The sequence below is a fragment of the Electrona antarctica genome (assembly GCF_951216825.1).
Source record: "Electrona antarctica genome assembly, chromosome: 15".
Lineage (NCBI taxonomy): Eukaryota > Metazoa > Chordata > Actinopteri > Myctophiformes > Myctophidae > Electrona > Electrona antarctica.
The window spans coordinates 4350143-4365749 of record NC_136796.1 but is presented as its reverse complement, the minus strand read 5'-3'; the positions used below and the strand labels follow the sequence as shown (position 1 = coordinate 4365749).

The following is a 15607-nucleotide window of genomic DNA, read 5'->3' as shown; positions in this document are numbered from 1 at the left end:
CACCAGGCAACCCCAGTAATACATACTGTAAGTGGCTGAGCCACCAGGCAACCCCAGTAATACATACTGTAAGTGGCTGAGCCACCAGGCAACCCCAGTAATACATACTGTAAGTGGCTGAGCCACCAGGCAACCCCAGTAATACATACTGTAAGTGGCTGAGCCACCAGGCAACCCCAGTAATACAGACTGTAAGTGGCTGAGCCACCAGGCAACCCCAGTAATACATACTGTAAGTGGCTGAGCCACCAGGCAACCCCAGTAATACAGACTGTAAGTGGCTGCGCCACCAGGCAACCCCAGTAATACATACTGTAAGTGGCTGAGCCACCAGGCAAACCCAGTAATACATACTGTAAGTGGCTGAGCCACCAGGCAACCCCAGTAATACATACTGTAAGTGGCTGAGCCACCAGGCAACCCCAGTAATACATACTGTAAGTGGCTGAGCCACCAGGCAACCCCAGTAATACATACTGTAAGTGGCTGAGCCACCAGGCAACCCCAGTAATACATACTGTAAGTGGCTGAGCCACCAGGCAACCCCAGTAATACATACTGTAAGTGGCTGAGCCACCAGGCAACCCCAGTAATACATACTGTAAGTGGCTGAGCCACCAGGCAACCCCAGTAATACATACTGTAAGTGGCTGAGCCACCAGGCAAACCCAGTAATACATACTGTAAGTGGCTGAGCCACCAGGCAACCCCAGTAATACATACTGTAAGTGGCTGAGCCACCAGGCAACCCCAGTAATACATACTGTAAGTGGCTGAGCCACCAGGCAACCCCAGTAATACATAGCATTAAGAGTGAACATATTGTTTTTTGTGTGTGTGTGTGTGTTTTGCTATCAGGTGTGTATGTGCTGGCGGCCAGCAGTCGACCGGACCTGATAGACCCGGCCCTGCTGAGACCTGGCAGACTGGACAAGTCCCTGTACTGCCCTCCCCCTGACCTGGTCTGTACTGTACTGTTTAACATCATACATTCACTGTATTCTACTGCCCTCCCCCTGACCTGTACTGTACTGTACTGTACTGTACTGTACTGTACTGTACTGTACTGTACTGTACTGTACTGTACTGTACTGTACTGTACTGTACTGTTTAACATCATACATTCACTGTATTCTACTGCCCTCCCCCTGACCTGGTCTGTACTGTACTGTACTGTACTGTACTGTACTGTACTGTACTGTACTGTACTGTACTGTACTGTACTGTACTGTACTGTACAACATCATACATTCACTGTATTCTACTGCCCTCCCCCTGACCTGGTATGTACTGTACTGTACTGTACTGTACTGTACTGTACTGTACTGTACTGTACTGTACTGTACTGTACTGTACTGTACTGTACTGTACTGTACTGTACTGTTTAACATACATTCACTGTATTCTACTGCCCTCCCCCTGACCTGGTCTGTACTGTACTGTACTGTACTGTACTGTACTGTACTGTACTGTACTGTACTGTACTGTACTGTACTGTACTGTACTGTACTGTACTGTACTGTTTAACATACATTCACTGTATTCTACTGCCCTCCCCCTGACCTGGTCTGTACTGTACTGTACTGTACTGTACTGTACTGTTTAACATACATTCACTGTATTCTACTGCCCTCCCCCTGACCTGGTCTGTACTGTACTGTACTGTACTGTACTGTACTGTACTGTACTGTACTGTTTAACATACATTCACTGTATTCTACTGCCCTCCCCCTGACCTGGTCTGTACTGTACTGTACTGTACTGTACTGTACTGTACTGTACTGTACTGTACTGTACTGTACTGTACTGTACTGTACTGTACTGTACTGTATAACATCATACATTCACTGTATTCTACTGCCCTCCCCCTGACCTGGTCCGTCTAACATCATACACTCGCTCAGAATGATCACTGTTTTAGCACACGATGGGTGCGTTCGGAAATTCGCACACTGGTGTGCCCTCTTCTCATTCGTCAATTCAGTGAACTCTGTGCGTTGTCGTTCGGAAATCTGGTGCGCTGCGTCCTGGGTGTGCTGATGATTGCTCGCACTGACCGACCCCACTCAGAGGCTGGGGTTGTCCTAATGTGAGTGCGTCACTGACCGACCCCACTCAGAGGCTGGGGTTGTCCTAATGTGAGTGCGTCACTGACCGACCCCACTCAGAGGCTGGGGTTGTCCTGATGTGAGTGCGTCACTGAACGACCCCACTCAGAGGACAGAACACCGAAAAGTAACAGACATATGAGGTTTCCACCTGACAGACGATATAATAATAAAGTAACAGACATATTAGGTTTAAAGTAACAGACATATTAGGTTTCCACCTGACAGACCATATAATAACATAGTATGGTATAAAGTAACAGACATATGAGGTTTCCACCTGACAGACCATATAATAACATAGTATGGTATCGCATAATATTGTATTATTATTAGAAAAACAAACTATTTAAGTTTACGCAGTGATTTACAAAGACAAAAAGGTGATACAGTAAAACACACAAAGTAGGCCAACTTAAAACATAACACTCTATATAATTTCTAGTAGTTGTGTCTCCTAGGACGTCCCCTGTACACCGTGGGCCCGCCCCTTATCCATAAACACATTAGCCATATTTTACTATTTTTAAATACATTTAATCATTTAAATACATTTACAAATAATTCAACTAGTCGAGCTACATCAACACGATGTAAGGTGGTAGATCGCGACACGTTGTGAGCTTTCAGATCGGCTTAGTTTCGGCAAATGTTCCCCCTCCATAAAAGGATGCTAGCTAGGGTTCGATTCGAACTGTCTTTTGGTGTGGATCTATCTAACCGCCTCAAAACCGTCTGGGGGTGTCTCTCTCTCCTCTGGCGGGGCGGCGTGTCCAGGAGGATCGTGTGGAGATCCTCAGGGCTCTGAGCTTGGGTCTGCCCCTGGCCGACGACGTGGACCTGGGGCGTCTGGCCGCCGCCACGGAGCTGTTCACCGGAGCCGACCTGAGAGCCCTGCTGTACAACGCACAGCTGGAGGCGGCACACTGCAGCCTGGCAGCGGTCAGCAGCAACACACAGGTCAGTACAGCACCCTGCAGCCTGGCAGCGGTCAGCAGCAACACACAGGTCAGTACAGCACACTGCAGCCTGGCAGCGGTCAGCAACAACACACAGGTCAGTACAGAACGACAGTGTTGATTCCGTCGACTAAAACGATGACAAATAGTGTCCGTCGACTACCTTTTTTCACTGACCAAAACGAAGAAAATAAATTTTGCCATGATGACTAAAGCTGTGACTAAATATACTGACAATGTCGTCAACAAATAAACTAGACTAAAATGTTAGGGAGGGACTCTAGTGGAGTCTGTGGAGAAGATGTTAGGGAGGGACTCTAGTGGAGTCTGTGGAGAAGATGTTAGGGAGGGACTCTAGTGGAGTCTGTGGAGAAGATGTTAGGGAGGGAATCTAGTGGAGTCTGTGGAGAAGATGTTAGGGAGGGACTCTAGTGGAGTCTGTGGAGAAGATGTTAGGGAGGGACTCTAGTGGAGTCTGTGGAGAAGATGTTAGGGAGGGACTCTAGTGGAGTCTGTGGAGAAGATGTTAGGGAGGGACTCTAGTGGAGTCTGTGGAGAAGATGTTAGGGAGGGACTCTAGTGGAGTCTGTGGAGAAGATGTTAGGGAGGGACTCTAGTGGAGTCTGTGGAGAAGATGTTAGGGAGGGACTCTTAGTGGAGTCTGTGGAGAAGATGTTAGGGAGGGACTAGTGGAGTCTGTGGAGAAGATGTTAGGGAGGGACTCTAGTGGAGTCTGTGGAGAAGAGAATGTTAGGGAGGGACTCTAGTGGAGTCTGTGGAGAAGATGTTAGGGAGGGACTCTAGTGGAGTCTGTGGAGAAGATGTTAGGGAGGGACTCTAGTGGAGTCTGTGGAGAAGATGTTAGGGAGGGACTCTAGTGGAGTCTGTGGAGAAGATGTTAGGGAGGGACTAGTGGAGTCTGTGGAGAAGATGTTAGGGAGGGACTAGTGGAGTCTGTGGAGAAGATGTTAGGGAGGGACTAGTGGAGTCTGTGGAGAAGATGTTAGGGAGGGACTAGTGGAGTCTGTGGAGAAGATGTTAGGGAGGGACTCTAGTGGAGTCTGTGGAGAAGATGTTAGGGAGGGACTCTAGTGGAGTCTGTGGAGAAGATGTTAGGGAGGGACTCTAGTGGAGTCTGTGGAGAAGATGTTAGGGAGGGACTAGTGGAGTCTGTGGAGAAGATTTTAGGGAGGGACTAGTGGAGTCTGTGGAGAAGATGTTAGGGAGGGACTCTAGTGGAGTCTGTGGAGAAGATGTTAGGGAGGGACTCTAGTGGAGTCTGTGGAGAAGATGTTAGGGAGGGACTAGTGGAGTCTGTGGAGAAGATGTTAGGGAGGGACTCTAGTGGAGTCTGTGGAGAAGATGTTAGGGAGGGACTAGTGGAGTCTGTGGAGAAGATGTTAGGGAGGGACTCTAGTGGAGTCTGTGGAGAAGATGTTAGGGAGGGACTCTAGTGGAGTCTGTGGAGAAGATGTTAGGGAGGGACTCTAGTGGAGTCTGTGGAGAAGATGTTAGGGAGGGACTCTAGTGGAGTCTGTGGAGAAGATGTTAGGGAGGGACTCTAGTGGAGTCTGTGGAGAAGATGTTAGGGAGGGACTCTAGTGGAGTCTGTGGAGAAGATGTTAGGGAGGGACTCTAGTGGAGTCTGTGGAGAAGATGTTAGGGAGGGACTAGTGGAGTCTGTGGAGAAGATGTTAGGGAGGGACTCTAGTGGAGTCTGTGGAGAAGATGTTAGGGAGGGACTCTAGTGGAGTCTGTGGAGAAGATGTTAGGGAGGGACTCTAGTGGAGTCTGTGGAGAAGATGTTAGGGAGGGACTAGTGGAGTCTGTGGAGAAGATGTTAGGGAGGGACTCTAGTGGAGTCTGTGGAGAAGATGTTAGGGAGGGACTCTAGTGGAGTCTGTGGAGAAGATGTTAGGGAGGGACTCTAGTGGAGTCTGTGGAGAAGATGTTAGGGAGGGACTCTAGTGGAGTCTGTGGAGAAGATGTTAGGGAGGGACTCTAGTGGAGTCTGTGGAGAAGATGTTAGGGAGGGACTCTAGTGGAGTCTGTGGAGAAGATGTTAGGGAGGGACTAGTGGAGTCTGTGGAGAAGATGTTAGGGAGGGACTAGTGGAGTCTGTGGAGAAGATGTTAGGGAGGGACTCTAGTGGAGTCTGTGGAGAAGATGTTAGGGAGGGACTCTAGTGGAGTCTGTGGAGAAGATGTTAGGGAGGGACTAGTGGAGTCTGTGGAGAAGATGTTAGGGAGGGACTCTAGTGGAGTCTGTGGAGAAGATGTTAGGGAGGGACTCTAGTGGAGTCTGTGGAGAAGATGCTAGGGAGGGACTCTAGTGGAGTCTGTGGAGAAGATGTTAGGGAGGGACTCTAGTGGAGTCTGTGGAGAAGATGTTAGGGAGGGACTCTAGTGGAGTCTGTGGAGAAGATGTTAGGGAGGGACTCTAGTGGAGTCTGTGGAGAAGATGTTAGGGAGGGACTCTAGTGGAGTCTGTGGAGAAGATGTTAGGGAGGGACTCTAGTGGAGTCTGTGGAGAAGATGTTAGGGAGGGACTAGTGGAGTCTGTGGAGAAGATGTTAGGGAGGGACTAGTGGAGTCTGTGGAGAAGATGTTAGGGAGGGACTCTAGTGGAGTCTGTGGAGAAGATGTTAGGGAGGGACTAGTGGAGTCTGTGGAGAAGATGTTAGGGAGGGACTAGTGGAGTCTGTGGAGAAGATGTTAGGGAGGGACTCTAGTGGAGTCTGTGGAGAAGATGTTAGGGAGGGACTCTAGTGGAGTCTGTGGAGAAGATGTTAGGGAGGGACTCTAGTGGAGTCTGTGGAGAAGATGTTAGGGAGGGACTAGTGGAGTCTGTGGAGAAGATGTTAGGGAGGGACTCTAGTGGAGTCTGTGGAGAAGATGTTGGGGAGGGACTCTAGTGGAGTCTGTGGAGAAGATGTTAGGGAGGGACTCTAGTGGAGTCTGTGGAGAAGATGTTAGGGAGGGACTCTAGTGGAGTCTGTGGAGAAGATGTTAGGGAGGGACTCTAGTGGAGTCTGTGGAGAAGATGTTAGGGAGGGACTCTAGTGGAGTCTGTGGAGAAGATGTTAGGGAGGGACTCTAGTGGAGTCTGTGGAGAAGATGTTAGGGAGGGACTCTAGTGGAGTCTGTGGAGAAGATGTTAGGGAGGGACTCTAGTGGAGTCTGTGGAGAAGATGTTAGGGAGGGACTCTAGTGGAGTCTGTGGAGAAGATGTTAGGGAGGGACTAGTGGAGTCTGTGGAGAAGATGTTAGGGAGGGACTCTAGTGGAGTCTGTGGAGAAGATGTTAGGGAGGGACTCTAGTGGAGTCTGTGGAGAAGATGTTAGGGAGGGACTCTAGTGGAGTCTGTGGAGAAGATGTTAGGGAGGTACTCTAGTGGAGTCTGTGTAGAAGATGTTAGGGAGGGACTCTAGTGGAGTCTGTGGAGAAGATGTTAGGGAGGGACTCTAGTGGAGTCTGTGGAGAAGATGTTAGGGAGGGACTCTAGTGGAGTCTGTGGAGAAGATGTTAGGGAGGGACTCTAGTGGAGTCTGTGGAGAAGATGTTAGGGAGGGACTCTAGTGGAGTCTGTGGAGAAGATGTTAGGGAGGGACTAGTCAGTGGAGTCTGTGGAGAAGATGTTAGGGAGGGACTAGTGGAGTCTGTGGAGAAGAGAATGTTATGGAGGGACTAGTGGAGTCTGTGGAGAAGAGAATGTTATGGAGGGACTAGTGGAGTCTGTGGAGAAGATGTTAGGGAGGGACTCTAGTGGAGTCTGTGGAGAAGATGTTAGGGAGGGACTCTAGTGGAGTCTGTGGAGAAGATGTTAGGGAGGGACTCTAGTGGAGTCTGTGGAGAAGATGTTAGGGAGGGACTAGTGGAGTCTGTGGAGAAGATGTTAGGGAGGGACTCTAGTGGAGTCTGTGGAGAAGATGTTAGGGAGGGACTAGTGGAGTCTGTGGAGAAGATGTTAGGGAGGGACTCTAGTGGAGTCTGTGGAGAAGATGTTAGGGAGGGACTAGTGGAGTCTGTGGAGAAGAGAATGTTATGGAGGGACTAGTGGAGTCTGTGGAGAAGAGAATGTTATGGAGGGACTAGTGGAGTCTGTGGAGAAGATGTTAGGGAGGGACTCTAGTGGAGTCTGTGGAGAAGATGTTAGGGAGGGACTCTAGTGGAGTCTGTGGAGAAGATGTTAGGGAGGGACTAGTGGAGTCTGTGGAGAAGATGTTAGGGAGGGACTCTAGTGGAGTCTGTGGAGAAGATGTTAGGGAGGGACTCTAGTGGAGTCTGTGGAGAAGATGTTAGGGAGGGACTAGTGGAGTCTGTGGAGAAGATGTTAGGGAGGGACTCTAGTGGAGTCTGTGGAGAAGATGTTAGGGAGGGACTCTAGTGGAGTCTGTGGAGAAGATGTTAGGGAGGGACTAGTGGAGTCTGTGGAGAAGATGTTAGGGAGGGACTAGTGGAGTCTGTGGAGAAGATGTTAGGGAGGGACTAGTGGAGTCTGTGGAGAAGATGTTAGGGAGGGACTAGTGGAGTCTGTGGAGAAGAGAATGTCAGGGAGGGACTAGTGGAGTCTGTGGAGAAGATGTTAGGGAGGGACTAGTGGAGTCTGTGGAGAAGAGAATGTTAGGGAGGGACTAGTGGAGTCTGTGGAGAAGAGAATGTTAGGGAGGGACTAGTGGAGTCTGTGGAGAAGAGAATGTTAGGGAGGGACTAGTGGAGTCTGTGGAGAAGAGAATGTTAGGGAGGGACTAGTGGAGTCTGTGGAGAAGAGAATGTTAGGGAGGGACTAGTGGAGTCTGTGGAGAAGAGAATGTTAGGGAGGGACTAGTGGAGTCTATGGAGAAGAGAGCATTTTATGTTTGGTTGTGCGCTCTGGCGTTCGTTCGCACTTTCACAAATCACTCATTTGGTCTTGACTAGGCATGTAACGATTCACTCAACTCACGATACGATTCGTAGTACGATATGAGGTTCACGATACGATTTTTCACGATATAAACGTTTTTTTAATTTTATATAATTTATCTTCCTACTACGTTAACATTACTTTTGACAGTGCAGAAACATAATTGCCTTCCTTGATGAGTATCAACGACCATCATCACCTGGGAACGGTCACAGACACACACAGCTCCCCTCTACAGTGCTCTACTACTGAAAGTGACTATCATTTTTCATCACATTTCACATCACACACATCTCACACACAAGCTCGTAGCACGCCACTCGGTGGCGCGCTACGAGCTTGTAGGTCTGCTATTTTTTGAAAAATCGAAGAACGACTGACATAGAAACATAGCTTTTTCAGAAAACTGTCAGGATGTAGAAGACATTTTTAGAATCTGATCTCAGGTCAAAATGGGTTAAATCCACGATAACTACTGCTCCGTACACATGGTACCCACAAGGTACCCACATGTCATCTTTGTTCTCCGTTTTGGGGCGTCCAGGAGTTGACGTCGGGGTCAGACAGCGACATGAGCCTGGGCTCCATGGTCTTCCTGAACCACAGCAGCGGATCGGACGACTCTGCCGGGGAGGCGGAGTCGGGGGCGGGGCCTGGGGCGGACCAGCGGCATCCGGAGGCGGAGCTCCAGCGCAGCAACCTGTGGAGGCTCTACTTCGGAAGCTCCTACGAGTCGGAGCCGGGGGGGAACAACAACAACAACGCCACCGTATCGCTGTCTGGACGGGTGAGACCATGTTTGGGAACACATTAACCGTTTCCGTCCATCCGACGTGTCAGCACGTCCTAGGGGTCCCAATCGACGCGTACATCCGACGTCCTCACACGTCTTAGCGCATCCTCAATGCTACGGGGCGAGATAAGAATATTCTGAATTTTTTCCTTTTTTTAATTTGTCAGTTCGCCTTTCGGCTACCGTATGCTAGGCAATTGTTAGCTTATCATTGACATAGCCGTTAGCGCGGCGGAAAGAATGACTCGTCTCTCCTAATCCAGGGCGCTCTCTGTGGTGTTGAACGGATCGATATACTGGCGCTTCATTTCTGCTCCTCATCCGTCTCTCCCGCAAAATATAAACGCTTTTTGGGTCATATATCGTATAAATTAAAACGATCGCAATGTAAGCTAGCTATGTAAAGTAAACTTTTTTTTTTGTGGATTGTTTCCGGGTCATGGGTTTCCGAGTAAAATCGGCCATGTTGTTCCGGCACCCCAGAGCTCCTATTTTGAAGGACTTCCGGCACTGATTGTGTTAAGGTGACTTGATTGATACATGACATAAAAAGGACCCGTCAGCTCAAACCCACAAAGCAATACATTGTTTTCAAGAGTGTTGCAGACAAACATTACAAAGTAAAAAAAACCTATGCCAATTCCATGTTGCCCTTCTATTTCCCATGTTAAGTGTTTGTCTTATATCTAACGCCTCAGGTAACGGTTTAAAACTATTAAACAGCAATGGGATAATATGTTTGTGGGTGGGTAGATCTTGTTGAGCTGCTCAGTTTAACAGTCCTAGTGCCGCTAATTGTTTGATCCAGTGTTCCGCCGCTGCATAATACGCTATTCCCGCTATTTGTTTAATGCGTTTAATTCTCTGTTTTAAAATAATTAAAAATAAACAGCGCATTTATCCGGGACCTGATGACGAGGCCGTCGCGTTATGATGACGAAACCGGAAATCAAGTCATCATCTGGGCTGCTAGGGCTTCTGGGAAATTGAGCCCAATGCAAGTGGACGGGGGGTTTGTTTGGACTACAACTTGCTCTGCACTTTGGTTTCTTTCGCATTGTCATGGTTTTCGTGGTTGAAAGCTGCAAATACTTCAGCGTATGCTCCAAAGGTAATAAAACAATGTCGGCAGCGTTGGATATTTGTGACCAGATTTGACCTAGAGCCTGCCATCGCGCAAATTACAGCTTTTCACCAGAGGAGAAAAACCTTTTTTTTTCTTCTTTTTTTTCAAAATGAGTTAATATCACAGGCAGACTCTTCACATACTAAAGCATGTCTGAAATAAGTGTCAGAGCTGAAATCGACATGTAAATATGAAATAAATGCCCAAACATGTAGCTAGGTGTAATGTTAGAGACCACAGAAGTGAACCGAAAAAAAAAAAAAAAATCCAATGGCAGTCCCTCAGTCAAATTTTGTCACATTTGATTAAAAGGCGGGTTCCGCGGGGTATGGCGTCAAACTGTTAAAAGTAGTTCTCGAGTCAAAAAAGTGCGGGCACACCAGTTATGCAGGAACGCCTACTGAGTGGCAAAAAAACTACTTTTCTGGCCTTGACAGAAAAGTAGTAGAAAAGTAGTTTTACTTTTCTGTGTGGATGTCCACACAGAAAAGTCCTATCCGATTGCATTAAACAACGTTAAACGACATTAAACTGACTTTGCCACTCGGTTTATCATTCACTTTATACATGCTACCCTTTATTGGTCCTCATTAACCCGTTTAGGCCTGACGTCGAAATTTTAAAAATGTCTTCAAAATCCTGACAGTTTTCTGAAAAACCTTATGTTTCTGTATCAGTGGTGCTCAATATTTCATGTCAAGAACCCCAAAAATTATATGTAATATGCCTCCGACCCCCCATCTGAAAATATGTTCTTCCAGTGACCCCACAGAAGCAAAGATATGAGTTAAAATGTTCACTCTGTAAGTCTGTAATAATATATATTCAAAGATTTGAGGCACATTTTCACAAATGTTCAAAAATAGCAGATCTACAAGCTCATAGCGCGGCACCGAGTGCCGCACTATGAACTTGTAGATCTGCTATTTTTCAATAGTTAAAACACCAAAATGGGTTAATGTTCATGATAAAATGCCACAATTGTTTTCTACTCGGTCTGTGTCTCATATGGAAGGGCTGTGGGCAGTTCAGAAACGCGTCCACCAGTGACATCATCGATGGGGAATCCAAGCTAATACTAGTAACTGCAGGCTTTCTATTCCTGAAAAGTTGCAATGCAATAATGGAAGCCATTGTTCTTCTCACGATAATACAAATCTAAATATGTTTTTTTTTTTGTAATCTTGTTTAAAATAAATCTGCCTATAACGAAGATTGTACGATTAAAAATAATTAGCTGTAGTATGTTCAGAATCTCTAATAAAACTAAGCATATTTTGATACCAATACCACAATTTAGGCCATTTAGTACACCATTGATTGATTGATTGAAATATTTATTAACAGTTTGCAGAATTACAGTACATTTCAAGCACAAACTCAATACAAAGGCTGTTAACTGAGTGGACGACCCAATTAAGCATTACACTTGTTTCCAATAGGGTCCACCATGTTCAATTCATCAAAAACATTTAGAGACGTACAAATAGACACTTCTATACAGACAAGGGACAGAACAGGAATTCATCATAAAGGAGGTAAAAAGGGAAAAGAAACATATACAGTGAGGGAAAAAGTGGGGGGGGGGGGGGGGGGGGGATTATACTTTTACTCAAGTGAGATTTTGAATACAGGCATGTTGCTTTTCACAGTATATTGTAGTACTGACACTTTTACTTCATTAAAAGTAGTACTTCTGGCCTGGGCCGTGGCTCAGCGGTCCAGGCACCTTGGCTGGTAATCCAGTCTGGCAGTGTGCCGCGGGTTCGACTCCCGATCCCGACGGCCTTTACTGCATGTCTTCCCCCCCCATCTCTCTCCCCATTTCCTGTCAGCCTACTGTCTGTCCCTCCATACAAAAATATAAAATAAAGGCGAAAGCCACAAAAAAAACATTAAAAATAAAAGTACTTCTTCCACCACTGCAAGTATTACTGATCATCAAATGATTTAACGGTTACATTTTTAACCCATTCTGGGCGGGAACCCGTTTTGGTGTTTTAACTAAGCATTATGTATATGTTATACTTTAGCTATTGAAAAATAGCAGATCTACAAGCTCATAGCGCGCCACCGAGTGGCGCGCTACGAGCTTGTAGGTCTGCTATTTTTGAAAAATCGTGAAAATGCGGCACAGATCTTTGAATATATATTCTTTTCAGAGCGAACGTTTTTTTTTATTTCGATGTCAGGCCTAAATGGGTTTTAAAATACATGATTACTAGAGGGCACCACACATACACAAGACAGCCACTAGATGGCGGTTGTGAGACATCTTTCTTTTGAAAACAGAACTCTCAGTGCGGCGTCTCTGGTCCAAACTCCACGAGCCAGGAGCTCACAGCAGCAGGGTTGCCGGTGCGACTCCCCCCGGCCTACATGCCCTCGGTCCAGAGGGGCTTCGAGGAGCTCAGCCCGGAGCAGATGGAGAGACTGCAGCAGGAGATCAGAACCATCAAGATCAGCCACAGGAGAGACCATGTGAGTTAACACTTTAATTAACCCATTTTGGGGCGGGAACCCCTTTTGGTGTTTTAAAGCATTATGTTATACTTTAGCTGTTGAAAAATAGCAGATCTACAAGCGTGTAGGTCTGCTATTTTTTTAAAATCGTGAAAATGCAGCACAAATCTTTGAATATATATTCTTTCAGAAGACTTTTTTTTTTAATTTCGACGTCAGGCCTAAATGGGTTAAAACCTGAGGACGCGATTCTACAAAATGTCTTCTAAATCCTTCCAAACGGTTTTCTGGTGGTGCTCAATCTTTTTTAAGTCAAGGACCCCAAATATTAAAATGTAATTGGCAGCCGACCCCCCCCCCCCCCCATCTGAAAATATGTTGTTCCAGGGACCCCCTAGAAGCAAAGATATGAGTTCAAAACATTAGAATATATATCAATGAATTTTGCACACATTTTCACGATTTAAAAAATAATAGCCAGCCTGTGTGATTTCTGGTCTACAGGGGTGGTTGCCGTGCTCAGACAAGTGGCAAAATGTAAACCCTATTTTTATGTTCTACTTTGTTCGAAGTCCATATAACCAGTTTTTGTGTGTGTGTGTGTGTGTGTGTGTGTGTGTGTGTGTGTGTGTGTGTGTGTGTGTGTGTGTGTGTGTGTGTGTGTGTGTGTGTGTGTGTGTGTGTGTGTGTGTGTGTGTGTGTGTGTTGCAGGGTCTGCAGGACAGTGGTCATCAGGTGACTCCAGTGTCCAGTGGATCAGGCCTGCTGCTCAGTCAGTCTCATCTGACCTCAGCCCTGCTGACCACCAGACCCTCGCTCAGCAAGGCTGACTGGACCTCGTACAGCAACCTGTGAGTACCCCAAAAACAAAAACATTTTTTTTAATGTATTTCAAGGACTTCCATAACTCTGAGAATGTGCAAAGTTATTGCGTACAATAACACATGTGTATAAACGGGACACGCACACATTTAACATCTTTATTTGTGTTCACATTTAAGAAGACATTCTTGAACACTATCGGTAGTAGACGCACCAAATTTGGGAAACTCGACGACAAGTGTTTCAGGATACAGATCACGGGTACAGTCAGGAAGCATTGCCTTTTTTCTGTCTTTATTCTTTATTAGACCACAAAGTGGTCGCTAGTCTTCCTGGGGTCCACACAAAAATGTATACAATAAAAACAGATCATTGAAATTTAAAACGGACAAGATCTAGTTCTCAGCTGAAACAGTGAAGTCGCTCTGCATTTAACGGAGACAACAACGACCAATATTAACAAATGCAGTGTTTACATAAAAAAAAAATCCATATGTTGCGACTGCAAAATTATCACAGACACTGAACAGACTTTTGCCAATGCCTTAGCTCTTGGCTTATTGGGCATTCCTGCAATCTGCAGGCCTCTCACGACTGACTTATGGACATTACCGAGGCTTCCAAATATGAACACGAGCTGTTTACATTTTGTAACCAAGCTGTATATTAGCATCCTTAAGGGGCGCAATAAAACAACGGCCTCTGCATCCACGGGATGCACTACTGTACTGTTTTATTCTAGTTTATTTTGCTAGCTTTAGGAGGGAGTCTGGCCAGGGTTACGCCGAGCCACGGACACGGCTCTCGTCTTTCATGTGTTTATGCATGTGTTTAGTTTAGTTTTGTTTCTGTGTGTTAAGTCAAATGTGTGTATTACAGTATATGTGTTGCATACATAGCTGCTGGGACGCAAGACAAATGTCTGTGGGAGCTGATAAAAAAGTAATATTGTATCGTAATATGAAGCATTCGGTAATCTGTGGTACAGGAGAAACCAACGTGTTTACATTTATTTGTGTATCTTTCTCTAGGTTTTGATTGATTGATTGAAATATTTATTAAGAGTTTGCAGAATTACAGTACATTTCAAGCACAAACTCAATACAAAGACTGTTAACTGTGAGTGGACGACCCAATTAAGCATTACACTTGTTTACAAGAGGGTCCACCTTGTTCAATTCATCAAAACATTTAGAGATGTACAAATAGACACTTCTATATATAGTCAAAGAACAGAACAGGAATTCATCATAAGGGAGGTAAAAAGGGAAAAGAAACATATACAGTGAGGGGAAAAAGGGGTTGGGGGGGGGGTTCAGATTTTAGGCCAGTTACGAAGCATTTGGTGGTACAGGAGAAACCAACATGTTGACATTTATTTATTTGTGTATCTTTCTCTAGTTACGAAGCATTCGGTGGTACAGGAGAAACCAACATGTTTACATTTATTTGTGTATCTTTCTCTAGGTACGAAGCATTCGGTGGTACAGCAGAAACCAACATGTTTACATTTATGTGTGTATCTTTCTCTAGGTACGAAGCATTCGGTGGTACAGGAGAAACCAACATGTTTACATTTATTTATTTGTGTATCTTTCTCTAGGTACGAAGCATTCGGTGGTACAGGAGAAACCAACATGTTTACATTTATTTGTGTATCTTTCTCTAGTTACGAAGCATTCGGTGGTACAGCAGAAACCAACATGTTTACATTTATTTGTGTATCTTTCTCTAGGTACGAAGCATTCGGTGGTACAGCACAAACCAACATGTTTACATTTATTTGTGTATCTTTCTCTAGGTACGAAGCATTCGGTGGTACAGGAGAAACCAACATGTTTACATTTATTTATTTGTGTATCTTTCTCTAGGTACGAAGCATTCGGTGGTACAGGAGAAACCAACATGTTTACATTTATTTGTGTATCTTTCTCTAGTTACGAAGCATTCGGTGGTACAGCAGAAACCAACATGTTTACATTTATGTGTGTATCTTTCTCTAGGTACGAAGCATTCGGTGGTACAGGAGAAACCAACATGTTTACATTTATTTATTTGTGTATCTTTCTCTAGGTACGAAGCATTCGGTGGTACAGCAGAAACCAACATGTTTACATTTATTTGTGTATCTTTCTCTAGGTACGAAGCATTCGGTGGTACAGGAGAAACCAACATGTTTACATTTATTTATTTATTTGTGTATCTTTCTCTAGGTACGAAGCATTCGGTGGTACAGCAGAAACCAACATGTTTACATTTATTTGTGTATCTTTCTCTAGGTACGAAGCATTCGGTGGTACAGGAGAAACCAACATGTTTACATTTATTTGTGTATCTTTCTCTAGTTACGAAGCATTCGGTGGTACAGGAGAAACCAACATGTTTACATTTATTTGTGTATCTTTCTCTAGGTACGAAGCATTCGGTGGTA

The 15607-nt window shown here is 45.4% G+C and overlaps 1 pseudogene across 1 annotated transcript in view; it reads left to right on the top strand.

The window, feature by feature from the left end:
• LOC306938711 (peroxisomal ATPase PEX1-like) overlaps positions 1 to 15607 on the top strand; it is a 75521-nt pseudogene that overhangs the window by 59463 nt on the left and 451 nt on the right. Inside the window, exons 16-20 of the transcript XR_013792565.1 lie at positions 859 to 962; positions 2886 to 3068; positions 8517 to 8759; positions 12184 to 12372; positions 13066 to 13205. The product of XR_013792565.1 is annotated as a peroxisomal ATPase PEX1-like (transcript). The remainder of the gene's footprint in view (positions 1 to 858; positions 963 to 2885; positions 3069 to 8516; positions 8760 to 12183; positions 12373 to 13065; positions 13206 to 15607) is intronic.